Source organism: Pleurodeles waltl, chromosome 3_1, assembly GCF_031143425.1.
Source record: "Pleurodeles waltl isolate 20211129_DDA chromosome 3_1, aPleWal1.hap1.20221129, whole genome shotgun sequence".
Taxonomy (NCBI): Eukaryota; Metazoa; Chordata; class Amphibia; order Caudata; family Salamandridae; genus Pleurodeles; species Pleurodeles waltl.
The window spans coordinates 716383835-716407079 of NC_090440.1; positions in this window are offsets into that span (position 1 = coordinate 716383835).

Here is a 23245-nt window from a genome sequence, read left to right on the forward strand (position 1 = left end):
TGTGGTGCTGAACAAGGCTACTTAATAAGTGGAAGGTGCAGAACTATTTTAATGAGTTGGTTGTTTAACTATTGATGTTATCAGGAGCTATTGGTACTGAAGGGCAGCTAGGGGTGGTTTGGCCTTGTGATCACCCATCAGCAAGTGGGTACCTCGAATCGGGAGGGGAGTTTTGGTGAGACATGATTGCTCTTTCCTACCCAAATAAGGAATTGGGTCAAAGCCTGATGCTGAATTATTTGTGGAGCTACTGGCCCTCCTTGTTACACAGCTAATCAGGCCGGGCAGTGCCAGACTATGAGGTAGCAGAAGGATCATTCTGCAGGGTATAAGGTAAGTCTTCCCAGCTGGTACTCAGGATTATCTACTGAAAGACTGATCAAAGGCTTAAAAATGGAGGGGTAGTACCTGAAGGGTGCCCAATATCAAGCCTGGCTTGCCGCTCTCTGTAGCCAATAATTTCTTATGTAGGCCTGGTTGTCATGTTTAACGCATGCTAGTGAGGGTTCTTTCCGGACAGTGTAGTTGTGTTCCATAAAAAGGTTACTTATATGCCCCTTATACAATCTGCTCATGAATGCCCCTCAATTCGTCACCTCAATAAAGTTTATCATGTCATAAACGTGTCAATGACCTTCCCATTAGCTCATCTAAGACCTTCATTTAATCAGCTAAACATTGTCCTTCATATCATAAGGTCGCTAATGCATTCATATCATCAACTCGAGGATGCTAATGAATTCATAAGGCCATGACTGCCCTCCATATTAACAGATCATGCATGCCTACCCTCTATTCACCTCATTAAAACTCCTTATGTCATAAATTCATCAATGCCCATCAAATTATCAGTTCATGCTATAGCTCGCATATCACCATCTTTTGAAAATCGCATGTCATAAACTTATGGACGACCCCCCACCACACTTCACCAGAAAGACCATTATATTAACAGATCACAGATGCTCTGCATACCAAAAGCTCATGAAAAACCCTGTGTTGGCAGGTCATAAAAACCCTCATAATACCATCCCCACATATTGGCTCAGGAAAGCCCCTCATGTTATCAGTAAGCCCCTTACACCATCAGCTCATGCATGCCACCTTCATTTCAATAAGATATGAATGCTAAAATTTTCCAGAAGGAATAGGAGACCTTCATATCTTCACCTCACGAAAGCCACTCATTTCATAAGTTTATGAAAGACCCCCATGTCAAGAGGTCATGACAGCCACTTATATAATCAGCTCATGGATGTCATTAGTACATCAAGTAAGACACTTTTATAATCAGTGCATAAATGCTTCTCAAATGTTTAGTTTAAGAAAGTTGACCATTTTGTTAGACACTCAAAGACAAAGCAATACATTTTAGGTTTAGGATTCTCAAAGGCCATTAGAATTAGGACAGTTCTCTTGTGTTCAGCTGGACACGGAGTGATGAACCCGATTGGTTGGTTAGGGAGGTTCAGGTGGGATAGGTTGCAACCTCTATACCAATATCAGCTGGTGGTTTACAGTGCCTATAATTTTCTCTTCCTGAATTCATACATTATTTATTATCGAAGGGACATGAAATAGTCTACAGTAGTGGCTCTTAACATGTGGGCTGGTGAGTCCTGGGGGCCAACATGCCTACTTTGGGGTCCACAGCTTAGAAAATGAAATATCATTAACAGATTAATAAAGTGTATATAAGTAAAGACTCAAAATGATAAGAATAAACTTTTAAAACGTCTGTAAATGTGAAGGAATTAGAAATTATAGGGTAAATCTTAAATTAATATCCTTAGATTGCCTCGCAGAAGCAGTCCAAGTGCATCAAACAGACTATAGTATAGAACAAAAGTGGACTTAATTGAATTTATAAAGACTACTACCTAAATTAATGTCTTAATTCTTTTACATTTGTTTACAAATATTTCATAATTTGTGTATTTGTTTGGTGAATGCTTGTTTCTGTATTTTTAGTGTATTGTTTTGCAGTTCAAATCATCAAAAATGCTTTCACTGGGATCCTCAGATTCCAATAATGACTCATTGGGGGGATCCCAGATTCCAATAATGATTTAGTTAGGTTCCCCAGGTTCCAGTAATGAAGAAGCGGGGGTCAACAGAAGTCAAAACGTTAAGAACCACTGGTCTATAGTGTCCGAACACCATACATTTTATTGACTGTTTAAACTTAGGCCCAGATTTATACTTTTTCACGCAAAACGGCGCCAACACAGTTTTGCGTGAAAAAGTGTACCGCCAGCTAGCGCCATTCCAAGACGCCGGCCGGGCGTCATATTAATAGAGTTACGGTAGCCGGCGGCAAGGCCCGGCTAGCATCATATAAAAGGATTCTAGCTGGGTGGTGGAGGCATAGCGGGAACAGGAGGTTGTGCGGCAAGGGATGAAGCTAGTATGGTCAGGGGCATAAAAATGCCTCTAACCAGACTAGCATCATTTTCTTTTACATAAAACCCCCATGTGCATGACTCTCATGCCTACCACCCCAATGGCCATGCCCAGGGGCACAGTGCCGTGTAGGGGGTCCAAATTAGGCCCCCCTATAGACTTAAAAAAAAAAATACTTACATATACTTACCTGAGATGGGGTCCCCCCATCCTGTGGTGTCCCTCTGGTGTAGGTGGGGGTGTCCCTGGGGCTAGGGAAGGGCACCTGTGGGCCCATTCCATGCTTTCGGACCATGGAAATAGGCCCACAGGTCTCCTAACGCCTGCCCTGACCCAGGTGTTAAATAATGGCGCTAAGCAAGCTTAGCACCATTATTTAAGGCCCTCTTCCCCCGTGCGTGATTTTAACACAGTGGGATAAATATGGCGTCAATTGGAGTCAGAAATTTAAACACACCATGACCTATGTGGCCATGAATCACCACTCCAGTTTAGTAAAATTTAAACTTTTATTGCCCTTTAGATTAACAATGCTAAGATCACATAAATCATGCACAAGACCAAATGACAGAAACACAGAAACATCAGAGGCTGTCCTAAACGCTTGAAGAATCTCAATCCAATTCAGAAATGTTATATTAGACACTCCAATAGAACAATGCAGAATAGCAACAGTATCAAGTGAAATATAGAACCAGCATACATTTAGTTTGTGCGGTTGATACAAACAACATAAATTAATAAACAATCAAATTTTGGACATTAGGTCAGGCATTGCTAACTAGCACTCTAATTAGACAAGTATGTGCGGGCTTCATGCAATAAGAAAAATACGACAAAAATTAATTTGAAAAACATCTAACTATGGAGCTAACCAAAATAAGCGGTTGGATTTTCTAAAGAGAAAACCTTCAAAGAAAACACAAATGCACATTCATTATACCTCTCCTAAATGGACCCGCAAGCAGAAGAATCTTCTTCAGCAGAGCAGAGCACAGGAACATCAGGTCTTCAGAGAACAGCATCAGAACATTAGAGGGAAACAGTTCAGTAGAGTTGGGCCTGGTATATCTGAACTGTTAGAATCATAGGCAAAGACAGAAACACATCTAACCCAGAATAAGACTGGAACAGAACTAACGCATAGCTCAGAAAATGGGGAACTGACTTACATCATCTAAAATATTGCTGTATTAAAGTCCCAAGTAACTAAGCTTCTATTGGACAGACAATGGCGTGTTTTAGTAAGCAGTCAATGATCATCTTCTGAGCATCAGATGTATCGCCACATTTTCTGCAGCCATGATTGGATTAACGCTGTCACTCCTCTCTCCTCTTCTGACATTAGCTTCTGTGCGAAAATTGCATTTAAACTATGTGAAAAAATTACATGAGCTTCCTGCCAAAAATGAAACTCAAAGAAAACAAAATATGTTACATGAAAAACAAGACATTGAGCACTGGGCTCCTTTGTTTAAATAACAGTTTTTATCTCAATGAAATATTCAGCACAAGCAGTGAGAACAAAACAAAAATTTCCACTGTGCAAGTCACACAGAATGTTTGAAGCAACATTAATTTGCATAGTTAACATTCTTTTTAAACATCATGCCTCTGGAAAATTGCTAAAATGTGAGGCCTTAAACTAATGCTAAGCATGAAAAATAAAACATTTCATAATAAGTTTTAACCATTAATCTTTTAGTACATGTTAATAATCAACATCTCAGTATATTTTATTATTATTAAGCAAAATACATTTGCATTAGTCATTATTTAATTTCATGTCGAACTTCATTGTAGCTGACACCAAAGCCACCATATTTCAAAGCACATGTTTTCAGTTAGGCCTTTTAATACACGTTATTTCACATTATGTTTTAGTGACATATTTCATTAATAACTTTACACTCCAACAGGCTCTTTTGCAAGAATTTAGTTAAAGAACAAACCATCTCATACAGAATATTGGGGAGACGGCAGATATTACTTAGTTACTGTGGACATTTTGAAAACTAAGGTCCTCATTAGGAGTATAGTGAGCCTGAGACTGCCGCATCCGCAGTGACGGTCTGACCGCCACAATCTTGGTGGTTGGACAGCCAGATTCCAATGCTGGTGGTCAGACCGGCAGGGGATCGCTGTCATAGGGGGGCCCCGGCACTGCTCATGCCCATGTTATGGGTGGTGCAGGGGCCCCCCTGTGAGCACACTCAGAATGCACATTGTCTGCCATGGAGGACAGTGCGCATTCCAAGTGTGCTTTCTGAGAGCCTGCCTGAGCTGGCCAGCCCAGCAGAGAGTTCATAATAAAGCGTGAGGAGACCCCCGGATTGGCGGCTGCCTCTCCACTGTCCTATTGGTGGTCCACGAGTCAGACCACCAGGATCATAATGAGCCCCTAATTCTTTTCTGATGTGGGATTGTAATGATTAAGCCACAGGCAACAATACGAGTCAAGGCGCATAAAGACACAAATATTAGTTCCTAGATCCTATCTTATGCATTTTGTATTTATAAGGATCCTATCCCATGCATTTTGTATTTGCAAGCACTTACAGAGACTTTGTAGAACAGGTTAGACTAGAACTTCCAATCATCTCCTCAACACTGGGTGGATTCCCTATTTTCCCATTGTATTGTGGAACTAGATACCTAGGGGAATCCAAGATGGGGTGACTTGTCGAGCTCTCACCAGGTTCTGTTACCCAGAATCCTTTGCAAACCTCAAGATGTGGCTAAAAAAACACATTTTCCTCACATTTCGGTGACAGAAAGTTCTGGAATCTGAGAGGAGCCACAAATTTCCTTCCACCCAGCGTTCCCCCAAATCACCCGATAAAAATGGTACCTCACTTGTGTGGGTAGGCCTAGTGCCCGCGACAGGAAATGCCCCAAAACACAAAGTGGACACATCACATTTGCTCAAAGAAAACAGAGGTGTTTTTTTTGCAAAGTGCCTACTTGTAGATTTTGGCCACCAGCTCAGCCACCACCTAGGAAACCCTACCAAACCTGTGCATTTTTTAAAACTAGATACCTAGGGTAATCCAAGATGGGGTGACTTGTCGAGCTCTCACCAGGTTCTGTTACACAGAATCCTTTGCAAACCTCAAAATGTGGCCAAAATAAAACTTTTTCTTCACATTTCGGTTACAGAAAGTTCTGGAATCTGTGAGGAGCCACAAATTTCCTTCCACTCAGCGTTCCCCCAAGTCACCCGATAAAAATTGTACCTCACTTGTGTGGGTAGGCCTAGTGCCCACGACAGGAAATGCCCCAAAACACAAAGTGGACACATCACATTTTCTCAAAGAAAACAGAGGTGTTTTTGTGCAAAGTACCTACCTGTGGATTTTGGCCTTCAGCTCAGCCGCCACCTAGGGAAACCTACCAAACCTGTGCATTTTTGAAAACTAGAGACCTAGGGGAATCCAAGATGTGGTGACTTGTCGAGCTTTCACCACGTTCTGTTACCCAGAATCCTTTCCACACCTCAAAATGCGGCTAAAAAAACACTTTTTCCTCACATTTCGGTGACAGAAAGTTCGGCAATCTGAGAGGAGCCACAAATTTCCTTCTACCCAGCGTTCCCACAAGTCTCCCGATAAAAATGGTACCTCACTTGTGTGGGTAGGCCTAGTTCCCACGACAGGAAATGCCCCAAAACACGAAGTGGACACATCACATTTTCTCAAAGCAAACAGGTGTTTTTTGCAAAGTGCCTACCTGTAGATTTTGGCCTCTAGCTCAGCCGCCACCTAGGGAAACCTACCAAACCTGTGCATTTTTTAAAACTAGAGACCTAGGGGAATACAAGGTGGGGTGACTTGTCGAGCTCTCACCAGGTTCTGTTACCCAGAATCTTTTGCAAACCTCAAAATGTGGCCAAAAAAACACTTTTTCCTCACATTTCGGTGACAGAAAGTTCTGGAATCTGAGAGGAGCCGCAAGTTTCTTTCCACCCAGCGTTCCCCCAAGTCACCCGATAAAAATGGTACCTCACTTGTGTGGGTAGGCCTAGTGCCCGCGACAGGAAATGCCCCAAAACACAAAGTGGACACATCACATTTTCTCAAAGAAAACAGAGGTGTTTTTGTGCAAAGTACCTACCTGTGGATTTTGGCCTCCAGCTCAGCCGCCACCTAGGGAAACCTACCAAACCTGTGCATTTTTGAAAACTAGAGACCTAGGGGAATCCAAGATGTGGTGACTTGTCGAGCTTTCACCACATTCTGTTACCCAGAATCCTTTGCACACCTCAAAATGCGGCTAAAAAAACACTTTTTCCTCACATTTCGGTGACAGAAAGTTTGGGAATCTGAGAGGAGCCACAAATTTCCTTCTACCCAGCATTCCCACAAGTCTCCCGATACAAATGGTACCTCACTTGTGTGGGTAGGCCTAGTGCCCGCGACAGGAAATGCCCCAAAAAACAAAGTGGACACATCACATTTTCTCAAAGGAAACAGGTGTTTTTTGCAAAGTGCCTACCTGTAGATTTTGGCCTCTAGCTCAGCCGCCACCTAGGGAAACCTACCAAACCTGTGCATTTTTGAAAACTAGAGACCTAGGGGAATCCAAGATGTGGTGACTTGTCGAGCTCTCACCACGTTCTGTTTCCCAGAATCCTTTGCACACCTCAAAATGCGGCTAAAAAACACTTTTTCCTCACATTTCGGTGACAGAAAGTTGTGGAATCTGAGAGGAGCCGCAAGTTTCTTTCCACCCAGCGTTCCCCCAAGTCACCCGATAAAAATGGTACCTCACTTGTGTGGGTAGGCCTAGTGCCCGCGACAGGAAATGCCCCAAAACACAAAGTGGACACATCACATTTTCTCAAAGAAAACAGAGGTGTTTTTGTGCAAAGTACCTACTTGTGGCTTTTGGCCTCCAGCTCAGCTGCCACCTAGGGAAACCTACCAAACCTGTGCATTTTTGAAAACTAGAGACCTAGGGGAATCCAAGATGTGGTGACTTGTCGAGCTTTCACCACATTCTGTTAACCAGAATCCTTTGCACACCTCAAAATGCGGCTAAAAAAACACTTTTTCCTCACATTTCGGTGACAGAAAGTTTGGGAATCTGAGAGGAGCCACAAATTTCCTTCTACCCAGCATTCCCACAAGTCTCCCGATACAAATGGTACCTCACTTGTGTGGGTAGGCCTAGTGCCCGCGACAGGAAATGCCCCAAAACACAAAGTGGACACATCACATTTTCTCAAAGGAAACAGGTGTTTTTTGCAAAGTGCCTACCTGTAGATTTTGGCCTCTAGCTCAGCCGCCACCTAGGGAAACCTACCAAACCTGTGCATTTTTGAAAACTAGAGACCTAGGGGAATCCAAGATGTGGTGACTTGTCGAGCTCTCACCACGTTCTGTTTCCCAGAATCCTTTGCACACCTCAAAATGCGGCTAAAAAACACTTTTCCCTCACATTTCGGTGACAGAAAGTTCTGGAATCTGAGAGGAGCCGCAAGTTTCTTTCCACCCAGCGTTCCCCCAAGTCACCCGATAAAAATGGTACCTCACTTGTGTGGGTAGGCCTAGTGCCCGCGACAGGAAATGCCCCAAAACACAAAGTGGACACATCACATTTTCTCAAAGAAAACAGAGGTGTTTTTGTGCAAAGTACCTACCTGTGGATTTTGGCCTCCAGCTCAGCCGCCACCTAGGGAAACCTACCAAACCTGTGCATTTTTGAAAACTAGAGACCTAGGGGAATCCAAGATGTTGTGACTTGTCGAGCTTTCACCACATTCTGTTAACCAGAATCCTTTGCACACCTCAAAATGCGGCTAAAAAAACACTTTTTCCTCACATTTCGGTGACAGAAAGTTTGGGAATCTGAGAGGAGCCACAAATTTCCTTCTATCCAGCATTCCCACAAGTCTCCCGATACAAATGGTACCTCACTTGTGTGGGTAGGCCTAGTGCCCGCGACAGGAAATGCCCCAAAACACAAAGTGGACACATCACATTTTCTCAAAGGAAACAGGTGTTTTTTGCAAAGTGCCTACCTGTAGATTTTGGCCTCGAGCTCAGCCGCCACCTAGGGAAACCTACCAAACCTGTGCAGTTTTAAAAACTAGAGACCTAAGGGAATCCAAGATGTGGTGACTTGTCGAGCTCTCACCACGTTCTGTTTCCCAGAATCCTTTGCACACCTCAAAATGCGGCTAAAAAAACACTTTTTCCTCACATTTCGGTGACAGAAAGTTCGGGAATCTGAGAGGACCCACAAATTTCCTTCCACCCAGCGTTCCCCCATGTCTCCCGATAAAAACTGTATCTCACTTGTGTGGGTAGGCCTAATGCCCGCGACAGGAAATGCCCCAAAACAGAAAGTGGACACATCACATTTTCTCAAAGAAAACAGAGGTGTTTTTTGCAAAGTGCCTACCTGTGGATTTTGGCCTCTAGCTCAGCCACCACCTAGGGAAACCTACCAATCCTGTGCATTTTGGAAAACTAGAGACCTAGGGGAATCTAAGATGTGGTGACTTGTCGAGCTCTCACCAGGTTCTGTTACCCAAAACCCTTTGCAAACCTCAAAATGTGGCCCAAAAAACACTTTTTCCTCACATTTCGGTGACAGAAAGTTCTGGAATCTGAGAGGAGCCGCAAATTTCTTTCCACCCAGCGTTCCCCCAACTCTCCCGATAAAAATGGTACCTCACTTGTGTGGGTAGGCCTAGTGCCCGTGACAGGAAATGCCCCAAAACACAAAGTGGACACATCACATTTTCTCAAAGAAAACAGAGTTGTTTTTGTGCAAAGTACCTACCTGTGGATTTTGGCCTCCAGCTCAGCCACCACCTAGGGAACCCTACCAAACCTGTGCATTTTTGAAAACTAGATACATAGGGTAATCCAAGATGGGGTGACTTGTCGAGCTCTCACCAGGTTCTGTTACCCAGAATCCTTTGCACACCTCAAAATGTGGCCAAAAAAACACTTTTTCCTCACATTTCGGTGACAGAAAGTTCTGGAATCTGTGAGGAGCCACAAATTTCCTTCCACCCAGCGTTCCCCCAAGTCACCCGATAAAAATGGTACCTCACTTGTGTGGGTGGGCCTAGTGCCAGCGACAGGAAATGCCCCAAAACACAAAGTGGACACATCACATTTTCTTAAAGAAAACAGAGGTGTTTTTGTGCAAAGTGCCTACCTGTGGATTTTGGCCTCCAGCTCAGCCGCCACCTAGGGAAACCTACCAAACCTGGGCATTTTTTAAAACTGGAGACCTAGGGGAATCCAAGATGTGGTGACTTGTCGAGCTCTCACCACGTTCTGTTACCCAGAATCCTTTGCACACCTCAAAATGTGGCTAAAAAAACACTTTTTCCTCACATTTCGGTGACAGAAAGTTCTGGAATCTGAGAGGAGCTACAAATTTCATTTTACCCAGCATTCCCACAAGTCTCCCGATAAAAATGGTACCTCACTTGTGTGGGTAGGCCTAATGCCCGCAACAGGAAATGCCCCAAAACACAAAGTGGACACATCACATTTTCTCAAAGCAAACAGAGGTGTTTTTTTCAAAGGGCCTACCTGTGGATTTTGGCCTCTAGCTCAGCCGCCACCTAGGGAAACCTACCAAACCTGTGCATTTTTGAAAACTAGAGACCTAGGGGAATCCAAGATGTGGTGACTTGTCGAGCTTTCACCACGTTCTGTTACCCAGAATCCTTTCCACACCTCAAAATGCGGCTAAAAAAACGCTTTTTCCTCACATTTCGGTGACAGAAAGTTCGGGAATCTGAGAGGAGCCACAAATTTCCTTCTACCCAGCATTCCCACAAGTCTCCCGATAAAAATTGTACCTCACTTGTGTGGGTAGGCCTAGTGCCCCCGACAGGAAATGCCCCAAAACACAAAGTGGACACATCACATTTTCTCAAAGCAAACAGGTGTTTTTTGCAAAGTGCCTACCTGTAGATTTTGGCCTCTAGCTCAGCCGCCACCTAGGGAAACCTACCAAATCTGTGCATTTGTGAAAACTAGAGACATAGGGGAATACAAGGTGGGGTGACTTGTCGAGCTCTCACCAGGTTCTGTTACCCAGAATCCTTTGCAAACCTCAAAATGTTGCCAAAAAAACACTTTTTCCTCACATTTCGGTGACAGAAAGTTCTGGAATCTGAGAGGAGCCGCAAGTTTCTTTCCACCCAGCGTTCCACCAAGTCTCCCGATAAAAATGGTATCTCACTTGTGTGGGTAGGCCTAATGCCCGCAACAGGAAATGCCCCAAAACACAAAGTGGACACATCACATTTTCTCAAAGAAAACAGAGGTGTTTTTTGTAAAGTGCCTACCTGTGGATTTTGGCCTCTAGCTCAGCCGCCACCTAGGGAAACCTACCAAACCTGTGCATTTTTGAAAACTAGATACCTAGGGTAATCCACGATGGGGTGACTTGTCGAGCTCTCACCAGGTTCTGTTACCCAGAATCCTTTGCAAACTTCAAAATGTGGCCAAAATAATCACTTTTTCCTCACATTTCGGTGACAGAAAGTTCTGGAATCCGAGCGGAGCCGCAAATTTCTTTCCACCCAGCGTTCCCTCATGTCTCCCGATAATAATGGTACCTCACTTGTGTAGATGGGCCAAGTGTTTGTGACAGGGAAGAGCCAAAAACACGTCGAAATTGAGGGGAACCAAAGTGGGTCCAAAAGGGCAGCTTGAAAAAAAACATCTTTAGGCTGACAAGTGCAGCAGAAATTTTATCGGTATAGATGAGACAATGCTGGGTGGTAGGAATTTTGTGGATTACTGCAGATTCCGGAAGGTTCCATCACAAAAATGTGGGAAAAATATGTGCTTTCCAGCAAAGTTGCAGGTTTCCAGGGCATCGTGGGTAAGGAAATGGTGCGGGGTGCATGTGAAGCACACCACCCTGGAATCAACTAGATGTTTAGTTTTCAGATGTGTCTAGGTCTTGTGGATTTTTCTACATGGCAACGTCCCAAAGTAAAAAAAATGCAGCCCTCACCATTCCAAGTGAGACTATTCTGAGAGTTACCAAGCTCTCATGGCCCAATGTAAAACAAAAACCAAAAATAATCAAAGGTCCTCTTGCTTGCCATGGGATAAGATGTTTTAGTGTGCGGGGGAGAGCTGAAAGACTGTTACCCCTTCAGTTCGGGTGGGGGCATAACCAGGCCCATACTGGTTGGTAGCCACCACCCCACTATTTTCTTTTATTTTTTTTATTCCCTGGCATCTAGTAGACTTTCTGTCCCCCCGGGGTGTGGATCGGGGGTAATTGCCCAATCTGCCTACTGGTGGGCAGAACAACTTTGGCCCCATTTATTTGGGGTGCGGGTATAGCCATACTCCCAACATCTTATTTTGAAAAACAAAATCTTCCCTGGTCTCTGGTGGGCTTTCTGTTCACCTTGGGGGCAGATGGGCCTTCCAAAATAGGCCAGTCAGCCCCCAAGGGGGGCAGTTATGGCCAACAGTAATGTGCCCCCATGGAGAGAGACCCTTGCCCAAGGGGCTGCCCCCTCCAAACAAAACAATACACACACACACCAATCCATGTTGTCTCGAGGTTTCTGCCCGAAAGGGGGCAGATTGGCCTTACAAAAATAGGCTGATTTGCCCCCAAGGGGGGCAGAAATGGCCTAAATACAATTTGCCCCCCAGGGGAGCGACCCTTATCTAATGGGTCACTCCCCATACATAAAAACATAAAGTAAATAAAAAATATATATATCCCTGGTGTCTAGAGGTTTCTGCCCCCACAGGGGCAAATCCGCCTAATTATACTAGGACGATCTGCCTCCGGGGGGGGCCAGAAAAGGCCTAAAAATATATTGCCCCCCCCCCGGAGTTGCCCTTCCCAAGGGGGCCGCTCCCCTTATGCGTTAGTATAAAAAAAAAAAAATCCCTGGTGTCTTGTGGTTTCTGCCTACCCGGGGGCAGGTCAGCCTAATTATATTAGGCCGATCTGCCTCTGGGGGGGCAGACATGGCCCAATAATCATTTGCCTCCCCCCCCCGAAGTGACCCTTGCCTAAGGGGTCGCTCCCCAAACATAAAAAAATAAAAGTAAAAATAATTTTTTTTATCCCTGGTGTCTAGTAGTTTTCTGCCCCCCCTGGGGGCAGATCGGCCTAATATTATTAGGCCAATCTGCCCACGGGGGGCAGAAATGGCCTAGAAATAATTTGCCCCCGAGGAGCGGCCCTTGCCCAAGGGGCCGCTCCCCTGACTTGAAATATCCCCCACAAAAAAATATTCCCTGGTGTCTAGTGGTTTCTGCCACCCCTGGGGGCAGATCGCAAGGCCGATCTGCCCCCAAGGGGTGCGGAAATGGCCTAATAATGATTTGCCACCCCCCCCCGGAACGACCCTTGCCCAAGGGGTCGCTCTCCAAACATAAAAAAATAAAAAAAAACAATACAAAAAAGAATCCCTGGTGTCTAGTGGATTTCTGCCCCCCCCCCCCCGGAGGCAGATCGGCCTAATAATATTAGGCCGATCTGCCCCTGGGGGTGCAGAAATGGCCTAGAAATAATTTGCCCCCGAGGTGTAGCCCTTGCCCAAGGGGTTGCTCCCCTTACTTCAAATCTTCAAATAGCCCTCAAAAATATATATTCCCTGGTGTCTAGTGGTTTCTGCCCCCCCTGGGGGCAGATCGCAAGGCAGAAATGGCCTAATAATAATTTGCCCCCCCTGGAGCGACACTTGCCCAAGGGGTCGCTCTACAAACATACAAAAAAAATTAAAAAAACAAAGAACATTCTCCCTGGTGTCTAGTGGATTTCTGCCCCCCTGGGAGCAGATCGACCTAACAATTTTAATAATTTTAGAAACAGCCAAAAAACAAATTGTCCCCCTGGAGAGCGGCCATTGCCCAAGGGTCCGATCTCCTTATTTAGTAAATAAAAAAACAAAAAAATCCCTGGTGTCTAGTGGTTTCTGCTCCCCTTGGGGGCAGATTGGCCTAATAAAAATAGGCTGATCTGCTCCCAAGGGGGCAGAAATGGCCTAGAAAACATTTTGCCCCCAGGAGAGCAACCCTTGCCTAACTGGTCGCTCCCCACAAATAAAAAAAAAAAAAAAAAAAAAAAAAAAAAACAATCCCTGGTGTCTAGGGGGGTTTCTGCCCCCAGGTGGGGCAGAAAGAGCCAAAAAATAAATTACCCCCCTGGAGACCGGCCCTTGCCCATGGGGCCGCTCTCCTTATTGAAATAAACAACAACAAAAAATCCTTGGTGTCTAGTGGCATTTCTGCAGCCCCACCGCATGCTAAAGGACAAAACCAGTGAGATCGAGGACAAAGTAAATGAACTAACACCTGCAACCGCCCAGCTGAAAACAGGAATGGAAGACATACGGGCCAGGGTGACGGAGCTGGAACGCAGAGTGGAAGACACAGAGGGCCGCTCCAGAAGAAACAACATCTGTGTAGTGAACCTACCGGAAGGCACCGAAGGCCAGGATCCGGCGACTTACTCGAAGAGTTGGCTGCGGGGGCTGGTACCAGAGGGCGTGCTTACCCCCTTCTTCTCTGTGGAATGTGCCCACCGAATTCCGACACGATCGAGACCGCCATGGAGTGCTCCGTTCCCATTCATCATACGTCTGCTCCACTACGCAGACAGAGACATTATAATACGAACAGTGAGGGCTGCCTCGCCTCCCCTAGTGGACGACGTGCAGATCTTGCTATTCCCAGACTATACCTTAGCGGTACAAAAGGATCAGGCCTCCTACCTCCCCCTGAAGCGTAAGCTACAATCCCGCGGCCTAACTTATTCTCTGCTGTTTCCCGCCAAGCTACGAGTCGTGGTGGAAAGGAAAACGCACTTCTTCCCCACAACCGAGGCAGCATGGGAGTGGCTCAAGTCATCGGGAGTGTCCGCTGGTGGCGCACCGGAACGAGCTGGGCCAACACCCCGAGCCAAGCGCAGTCGAACTAGACGAGACCGAAGAAGAAATACAACTCACACAGGACCAACAAAATGTGCCCTGGACCTGTAACAGCTAATTCAGGAGAGAAGGGAAGTGATTCACACTGCTGCAGCGATAAGTACATCCCCCCCGGGCTCGGTGTCAGACACAGAACTCTTGCAACCGGCCAGTGACCGTCCTCTCACACCGGATCACCTATCGGAGTCGGGCCTCACTGAGGGGCCCCCTGTGACACCGGCCACCGCAGACAAACTCTTTTAAAGGATCCCCGAACAATGTTGAGAGACTACACACCGCGGGAACTGCCCATCTAGCGAAACCAGCATGGTTGCGGCCTAAGAGACGAGCAGGCAGCGAACCTGACTGTGGAATACATACATCGGACCCCATGAGGCCATGTGCGCACTGGATGGTGCGGTGCCCTGCCCGCGCGCTACGCTCTCTTGCGATTGGATACAGCGAGACACCCCTGATGCTCCCCTCTATTTTCTCAGTTATCTGCTACAGCCAGATAAAACGGCCTGAAGTTGAATTGCACCTCTGCGAGTTTGGCCTACCCCCACGCTCCTACCAGTTGAGGCACATAATGTATAGATGTGCGATTGCACATTACTGTTTTTGTTGTTGTGTTTGGGCGGTGACCTGTTGTCTATCTGCTCTGATGGCATTGGTTATGTTTTGTTTTTGCTGGTGGACACCTATTGAACCCCTGACTATTAGTTGGGAATGGAAGACTGACAATGTGGCGCTGTGCAGAGGGGCGGGGCGGGTAGAATTGAAAGAGGACTCAGTGCCCTTGATATGGCTACATACACAGCAATTACCTGGAATGTAAGAGGCATTCACACCCCCAGGCGGCGGAATGCTATTTACTCCTACCTCAAAAGACATTCAACCCACTTGGCGTTTTTACAGGAGACACACCTAACGGGCCCTGAGATTCCCCGGCTGCGCCAGCGCTGGAGAGGGCAATTGTACGCGACAGGCCACTCAGCATACGCCAGAGGTACACTAATTTGGATTAGAGCTGGTACTCCCTTTGTAGCGGAGGAGCAGGTTGTAGAACCACAGGGTAGAATTGTGCTAGTTAAGGGAAGGCTGGCAGGTCGCACGGTTATATTGGGCTATATATATGCCCCAAATACAGACCAGAGTGCCTTTCTGCACAATCTGTCTCAGCACCTGGCGGGCTGGAATGGCCTTCCGTGGCTGCTGGGGGAGACTTCAACAGCGTGCTCGATGTGGAATTGGACTGCTCCTTTCCCCCGCTGCCTACATCACCGGTGGTAGTTGCCTCGCGCAGTCTGGTAAACTGGATCCAACAATGGCACTTGGTGGATGTGTGGCGGCAGCGACATAAGGTGGACAGGGTCTACTCCTTCTACTCTGCCCCACACTCCCTGCATGTGCGCCTAGACAGAATACTTTGCACTGCAAGCTTTGCCCCGGTGGTGGTGAACTCGGATTATCTGGGGCACACACACTCAGACCATAACCCACTGATTGCGCGCTTATGCTGGGGATCTCCCTGTCCAGCTGTCCCCACATGGAGACTGAGGCCGCAGCTACTTGAAGACGCTGCCTTCAGAGCGTCATTGAGTGCTGTAATTCCAGAATTCTTTGAGCAAAACGAAGGCACGGCCTCGTCTGGTCTGATAGAGTGGGATGCATTCAAGGTTTTCATCCGAGGGCACTGCCTGGGAGCTCAGTGTAATCTGCGCAGCTCTGTTGAACACGATCTGACCTGGGTGGAACGGGCCCTGCTAAGACCAGAAGAGGAAGTAACTAATAACCAAACTGAAGAGTCGAGACTGCCGGCAACACATGCCAAACACCTGTCACTACTAGAGCGCCAGCGATGTCTAAATTAAACTGCACACTCCACGAGAACTCATGCACCAGCCGACAAGGCAGGCAAGCTCTTGGCCTGGCTGATCCATCGGGACTGTGAGAGGAAACCAATAGTGGAAATTCGCTCACAGACAGGAGAACTGACATGTACACCTGTGGAGATACAGGCCGAATTCACGAGACATTATGAGGCACTCTACGCTTCAAGGGCACCTCCTGGGTGTGATTCCAGCGCTGAGTTTCTCGCGGGAGTGGAGCTCCCACACTTAGAGGACGATCAGATTGAGGTGCTTGAAACACCTCTCGACCTTGAAGAGATCAATTCTAATATCCGTGAACTTGCATCTGGCAAAACGCCGGGCCCAGACGGGTTGCCGGTTGACTTTTACAAGGCCTTCGCGATACAGCTGGCACCCAAGCTGCTTCATGTATATGAGGGGGCCGAGCTGGAGGGCCACTTATCGGCCACTCAAAGGGAGGCCCTACTGGTCTCCCTTCCGAAGCCTGGGAGGGATCCAGTGGATATGGGTTCGTATAGACCCTTGGCAATGGTAAACACCGATTATAAAATATTAACCAAAGTGTTGGCAACACGCCTTGCGCTGAGCGTGCTGGGTCTAATACATCCTGACCAAAACGGGTTTGTACCAGCTAGGGATACCTCCCACAATATCAGAAGATTATTCCGGGTCATGCAATATGCGAGGCGTGATTGGCCACGAGCGGGCTGCCTTGTTCTAGATCTGGAAAAGGCCTTTTACTCCCTGGAGTGGCCCTACCTTTTCAAAGTGTTACGTCAATTTGGCATGGGGCTATCCTTTACTCATCTAGTTAAACTATTATACACCAGACCGCTGGTCTGGGTGAGGCTGGGACCTGAGATATCAGAGCTGATCCGGGTGTGCAGGGGTACGAGACAGGGTTGCCCTCTTTCCCCGTTGCTATTTTCACTTGCTATGGAACCTCTAGCAGCGGCCTTGCGAAGAGAGGGGAGTAACTGGGGAATTCCTCTAGGGGATGATCTACACATAGTGTCGCTGTACGCTGACTACCTCCTACTATACTTTAGAGATGTCACGCAGATCCCACCAGGGGCTGGCTCGCTCCTACAACATTTTGCATCGATATCCGTCCTCAGGGTCAACTGGTCTAAGTCATGCCTCTTCCCATTTGACCCGGGTCTTTCGGATCCGGGACTTAACCTGACCAGGAGTCCTGTTCCGTGGCAACCATGCACATTCAGATACTTGGGTATCCGAATCTACCACTGCGAGGAAGATATATTCGAGGGCAGCCTTGCACATACTAGTTCAATACCTGCAGGTGGTGAGTCGTGGTCAACACTTGATTAGCTGGCTGGCAGATGCCCTGAGAACCCAAAATGCCCCTGAGAACGAAGCACTATGCGTGGCATGGGAAGTGGACACTGGCGACTCGATCGCGATAGCGCAATGGAGGTCCGCTCTTTCTAGCCACCTTAACGTACCTCACAACTCTCAATTTCGCTTAATTCAATACTATATAGTGCATAGAGCCTACCTTATGCCAGCCCGCTTGAACATAGACTTTGCCCGCGAAGATGCGGCCTGTCCAGATGCCGCGAGATTGGAGCAGACTTGTTACACATGGTGTGGTCCTGCTCTATCTTGGGCTCCTACTGGAGGGTGGTAATTGACAATTTATCTGACTGCATAGCACAACGAATACCCTTCACATGGGAGGCGTGCATCCTGGAACTATTCCCTAGAAGCAAACAACGCAGAGCGGAGGTACACTTTACAGACCTAGGGCTCATTGTGGCAAAGCGATTAGTGACCCGCAGGTGAAAATCTCCAGATCCTCTGCCGATACAGGCCTGGAGGTGCTCTCTCGAGGTGTGGAAAGGGGCAGGGGGCACAGCACTGAGGTGGGAGGAGGTCCTGGGGCTGCGACAGTTCCCGGTTTCCACCTGTTGGGAAGGTCTGTTGTTGCAGCTGCGTAACATGTAACCAGTAGAGGAGGGATTAGACTAACACGAACGAGTCGTCTGTTGGCAAGAAAATGAACTGTATGGGGGGACTGAATGTGAAACTTAGAGAGACACACTATGGCACTGAGAGGCGGGAAAACTGCACACACCAGACTTGACAACTGGCCCAGCCCTTCCACCAGCAAACCGATGTGTTGTAATAAGATCCCCAGCCAGACTTGGAAACAATCACAGGCGAAATAATTGTACAAGTGTCTGATACCGGCAAATGTTACTGTTTTTTTCTTTTCTCTTCTTTACTCAATGGTTAATCTATATAATGTTCATAATGTCTGCCTCCTTAACAAAGAAACCTCAGTCGAACATTTGTGACTGAAACAATGTTACGCCAGTGAGTGCTGTCAACGACGCGCTGACTGACGGACGCTAAATATACTAATGACCACTCAGGCTGCACCCAAGGAACAGAGTAACAAATGTATAACACATTAGATAATAAAAACAATGCAGGATGAAAACCACAAGTAGCACAGCGATTGAGATAAACACTTGAACAACTGCAAGTAATGCTTTATAATATGCTGCATCATTGTGTTATCAATTTACCAACCAATACCCAATGTTGTAAACACTGTACATCATACTATGTTAAAACGAAACAAGTATCAAAACATGAAGCAATGTAATGATAAAATGTCAATAAGCAGATTTATGAAAAAAAAACCTCATACATCCTCTGCTCAAATGTTCTCATACTAATACTAATACTGTACTCATACTTCCCTGTACTAATCTATCACTAATTGCTCTTGGGTTCCGGAGTAGCGTGCTACTTGCCGAAAAGCGCTACAACGCCTCGTCAGGGGTAGTAAGCACTATATAAATACAATTACAATTACATGTCACTGTTGACTTAGAAAAGGGCTCCTTGAGAGGTGAACTTCAGCTCTGTGTTTACACTCCGACCAGTTATTCATTTGTCTTAATATTTCTAAGTTGTCGATCACATGCATGGTCATTCTTTGTCCGTATAGGTGGAACAGAACCAGTTCTTGACTTTGCTCCAAGGGCTGGGTCTAGCCAAACCATCACATGTTCAAGGGGACAGTTGAAACTGTGAAGCTGTGCATGCTCGAAAGGGAGACATTTTGCTGCAGGACAAGGGTTGCATGAGCCCTGTTTATTGTCTACCAACTCTGCAGTCATGAACTTGATATGTGTTCACAAGAAGGACCTTTAAAAGTTTAAGGAATCAAATCTTTGGAATCCAGCAAAGGGATATTTCCAGCTTCATACAAATTAAACACTTGCTCTCATCTTTTCCCCTGCCACCAAAAGATAGTGGTCATTGTTTTTACACTGACACTGATGCTGAACCTGCAGAAATATCCCTCACCGCCCAGTTACTGAGACGATTGGGCTGCAACCACCAGTCCAATTTATATTGTAAATTTTTTTACACACACTTCTCAATATTTTCTTAAAGTAGATTTTGTTATATTTATTAAAGTAATTTTTTTCAGCCCACACATGAGATCTCCCAGTGGCCACTTTAGCTACACACAATGTTGGCTTTGGTGCTAGGACCCTCCATTAGTGCCCCTCCCAACCAGATGTTTCGTGGTTGTCATGCTAGTACCACAGAACCCTCAGTTCTGTGTGTGCTATGGGGTATCCACACATATCAGCATGGGAGGTGCACTCTCATTGCCACCAGATGGTGGCAATCTATTGACAACTTTTGGGCTGCCACGTTTTTGAGTATCTTTGTCTCATGAATGGATACTAACATATTGCCAAACCATGTGTTGCTGAGTAGAGATCTGTATTTATTCTGGCCAAGAGCCAGTATCAAATGCCCCTTCTACTGAGGAATGTCTATGTCCACCTTTAGGGGGTTCGTAAATTAAGAGATGGCTTAAATAGAGAAATACAAAGTTACCTACGCAAATTACATTTGGGTCCTTCTCTCCGCCTTAGTAATTTGATTCACATAAATCATAATTGTGCCATGGAGACACTGGTGCTTTCTGCATCGGATATCCACATTTCTCAATAATATTGCCCGTAAAACTCAATAGGATTTCTATAAGTGTATAATGCTGAACTGTGCATGTTTTCAGTAGGAATTCTAAAATTTGAAGCCCTTGTGAACATTTCTACTTTGGTGTACAAGTGTCATATTTCTTGTGCGGCCAAGCATTGTTAAATATAGTAGGATAGGTCTAGGAGATAGTGCTAAGAAGAGAGCCCTACACCTGAAAGCCACAACCTAGTCATATGTTTGTGCTTTGCATTGAAGAATAAACTCTGCTACCTTCTAAACACTTCAGTATCAGCTTCTGCCTAAATTAAGTAAAAATAAGTGTGCCTACTGCAGTGGCATGGCAGTCTTCAGGGCTACTGGGAGTACACATGATTCATGTCAGAGAAGTGCTCCGTGTCCATGAAAGTCTATGGCTAGGTAAGCATTTTCAGAAATACTTTATAGTTCTTGTAGGGAGCTAGGTTTTGGTTGCAGTACTCCCCCACACTTTTGCCTTTTTTTAGATGCAAATTTGACTGAAGTGCACTGGGTTAGTGCTAATCAGGTCCCCAGTGCCAGTGTTCCTTCCCAGCCAGCAATATATAAAGGTCATCCCTCTAGCATGCCTTACAGCCCTAAGGCAGAGTGCATTATATTACTTGTGATGGCATATAAGCATGAACAAATATGCCACTGTTATGCCTTTATTGATTCCTAGACATAGTAAGTGTACAGGGAAGCCATTTTAAATCCATGTGCTGGACACTGGTCACTATGAGTTCCCCAGCTACATGATTGCTTATCTGAATCCTGGGATGTTTGATATCAAACATCTCAGAATAATAAACCCTTACTAAACCCAGTGATGGATTTATTAAACACTGCACACAGAGGTCACCTTAGAGATGTCCCCTGAAAACCTACCAGCTAACTAGTGTGCTGTCTGACTGATCCTGACCAGTTCAGCCACAACAAATGCGTTTCTGGCTCCCCAAGGTGAGAGCCAGCGCTCTCGAGGGCCTGAGACAAAGGCTTGCTTTGGGCAGAGGTGTGATCTCTTCTCTCAGGCAGGATGGACAGTCCAGGGCGGGGAGCTTCAAAGACCTTGCTACCTTTGTAATGTGACCCAGATCTCTCCAGATGGCAGAGATGGCAAACCCCCCTGTCCTGACCCCACTTTTGGTGGCAGCACCAGCAGTAAAATTTGTTAATTTAGGAGAAGTGTCCACTCCATGCGAGACCCACCCCTAAGGTGGATGAGCTGAAGTGGATACTGCTTTTAAAATTTCTCCATCTTGCTTGGAAGGAATTAGGCCTCTAGAATTAGGGTTATACCAACTTCCCAGCAAAAGTGGTCATAATAAGGGTGTAGACAGCCTCAAGGTGGTCAGCCAATTGGCTACAGCCCGGCACTCCCTGTAATGTCCCAAAACAGAGTATTGAAGTGACCCCAAAACCTAGAACTCAGATTTCGACAGCCTAAGAAGACCTGGACAAAGAAGAGTTGCAACTGCAGATGAGGAAAATAAGAAGCAGCTGACCTGGAACCTGCCCCTCCGGCCTGCCTGCTAACCTCAAAGGATCCTGCACAAGAAGCCAACTCACTGAGCATTGAATAAAGACTCAAGTCTCTCAAAAGCAGATGACTTTCCCTGCCACAGAATACTCCAAAGAAAGGACTCTGCAGCTGCTGGAATCCCAAATACTGACACCAGAAGTGACCATTGCAACCTACCTCCAGGACCCGAGGTGAAGCCAACCAAAGGTACCAAATTGGGTCCCCAGCTACCCAGAGTCAAGTGTGGTCTCACCCATCTTGGACTCTCCCGAGACACCTGCATCCTCTGCATGCAAGCACCCTCTGCCACAAGCTGGTGGTGAGAGAAAATCCAACATCTCCAGCAACCACTACACCCATGACCTCAGCTGAGGCCGGTCATGGGTGCCAACAATGTCCTCCGGCTCCAAAGAGCTTGAGTCCACCCTAAGTCCACCCCTGCCAGACTTCCTGACGATGCCTGCAGCCTCAACACACAAGACCCCTTGACCACGAGTCCTCCCAAATGTGAAAACCCAACGCCTAAAGACACCCTTGCATTTGTCACCCCTGGGCACAGGAGAAGAGGACCAAATGTGCACCTACACCCCCAAGCAAACCAATTCTACTACTTACCTGCTTGTTGTATCTGACTGACTACCTAGCCAGAGCCTGCAGCCTGTCTTCACAAGCACCAAACTCCCACAGGAAACCATTGGGCACCTGACGACTTACTGCATCTCTGCACCCGGCCACTCCAGTGCTGCCCGGTGTGATTTGTTGGTGTGGTTCTGATCAGTGCCCAGTACTTACCTTAATTCCCTGAGATTGGCTTCATAAGTCGTTGTTAACCCTGTGTTTGTTGAACATTGTTTTCCTCATACGATAACACTGAGAAAACTATGAAAAATGCAGTGGCTCTATTTCTGAAACTGCAAAGTATTTATGCCTAAAAGCCTACTTACCTGGATACGAAGTTCTTCGGTTTGAAACACATATAAAAATAATTGATATTTTTCTAATTAGGTCACTGATTTATTCTTTGAGTGTGTGTCTCATTTATTGCCTCTGAGTACAACAAATGCTTAACACTACCCTCTGATAAGCCTAACTGCTCTCTCACACTACCATAAATGAAGCGTTAGTCCTATCTACTTTTGCCTCTGCAATACCAATTGGGGATCAACTGGACTCTCTGAACAGTGTACTTCATTTTAGTGCACTATATATCAATCAATCAATCAATCACAATATTTATAAAGCGCGCTATGTACCCCTCAGGGTTTCGAGGCGCTGAGGGGAGGGGGGGCGTGGTGCGCTGCTGTTTAGCGGTCGAAGAGCCAGGTCTTGAGGAGCCTTCTGAATGCGAGGAGGTCCTGGGTCTGGCGTAGAGGTGTGGGGAGAGAGTTCCAGGTCTTGGTGGCGAGGAAGGAGAAGGATCTGCCGCCGGAGGTCTTGCGCTGGATTCGGGGTACGATGGCGAGGGCGAGGTTGGCGGAACGGAGTTGACGAGTTGGAGTGTAGAAGTTA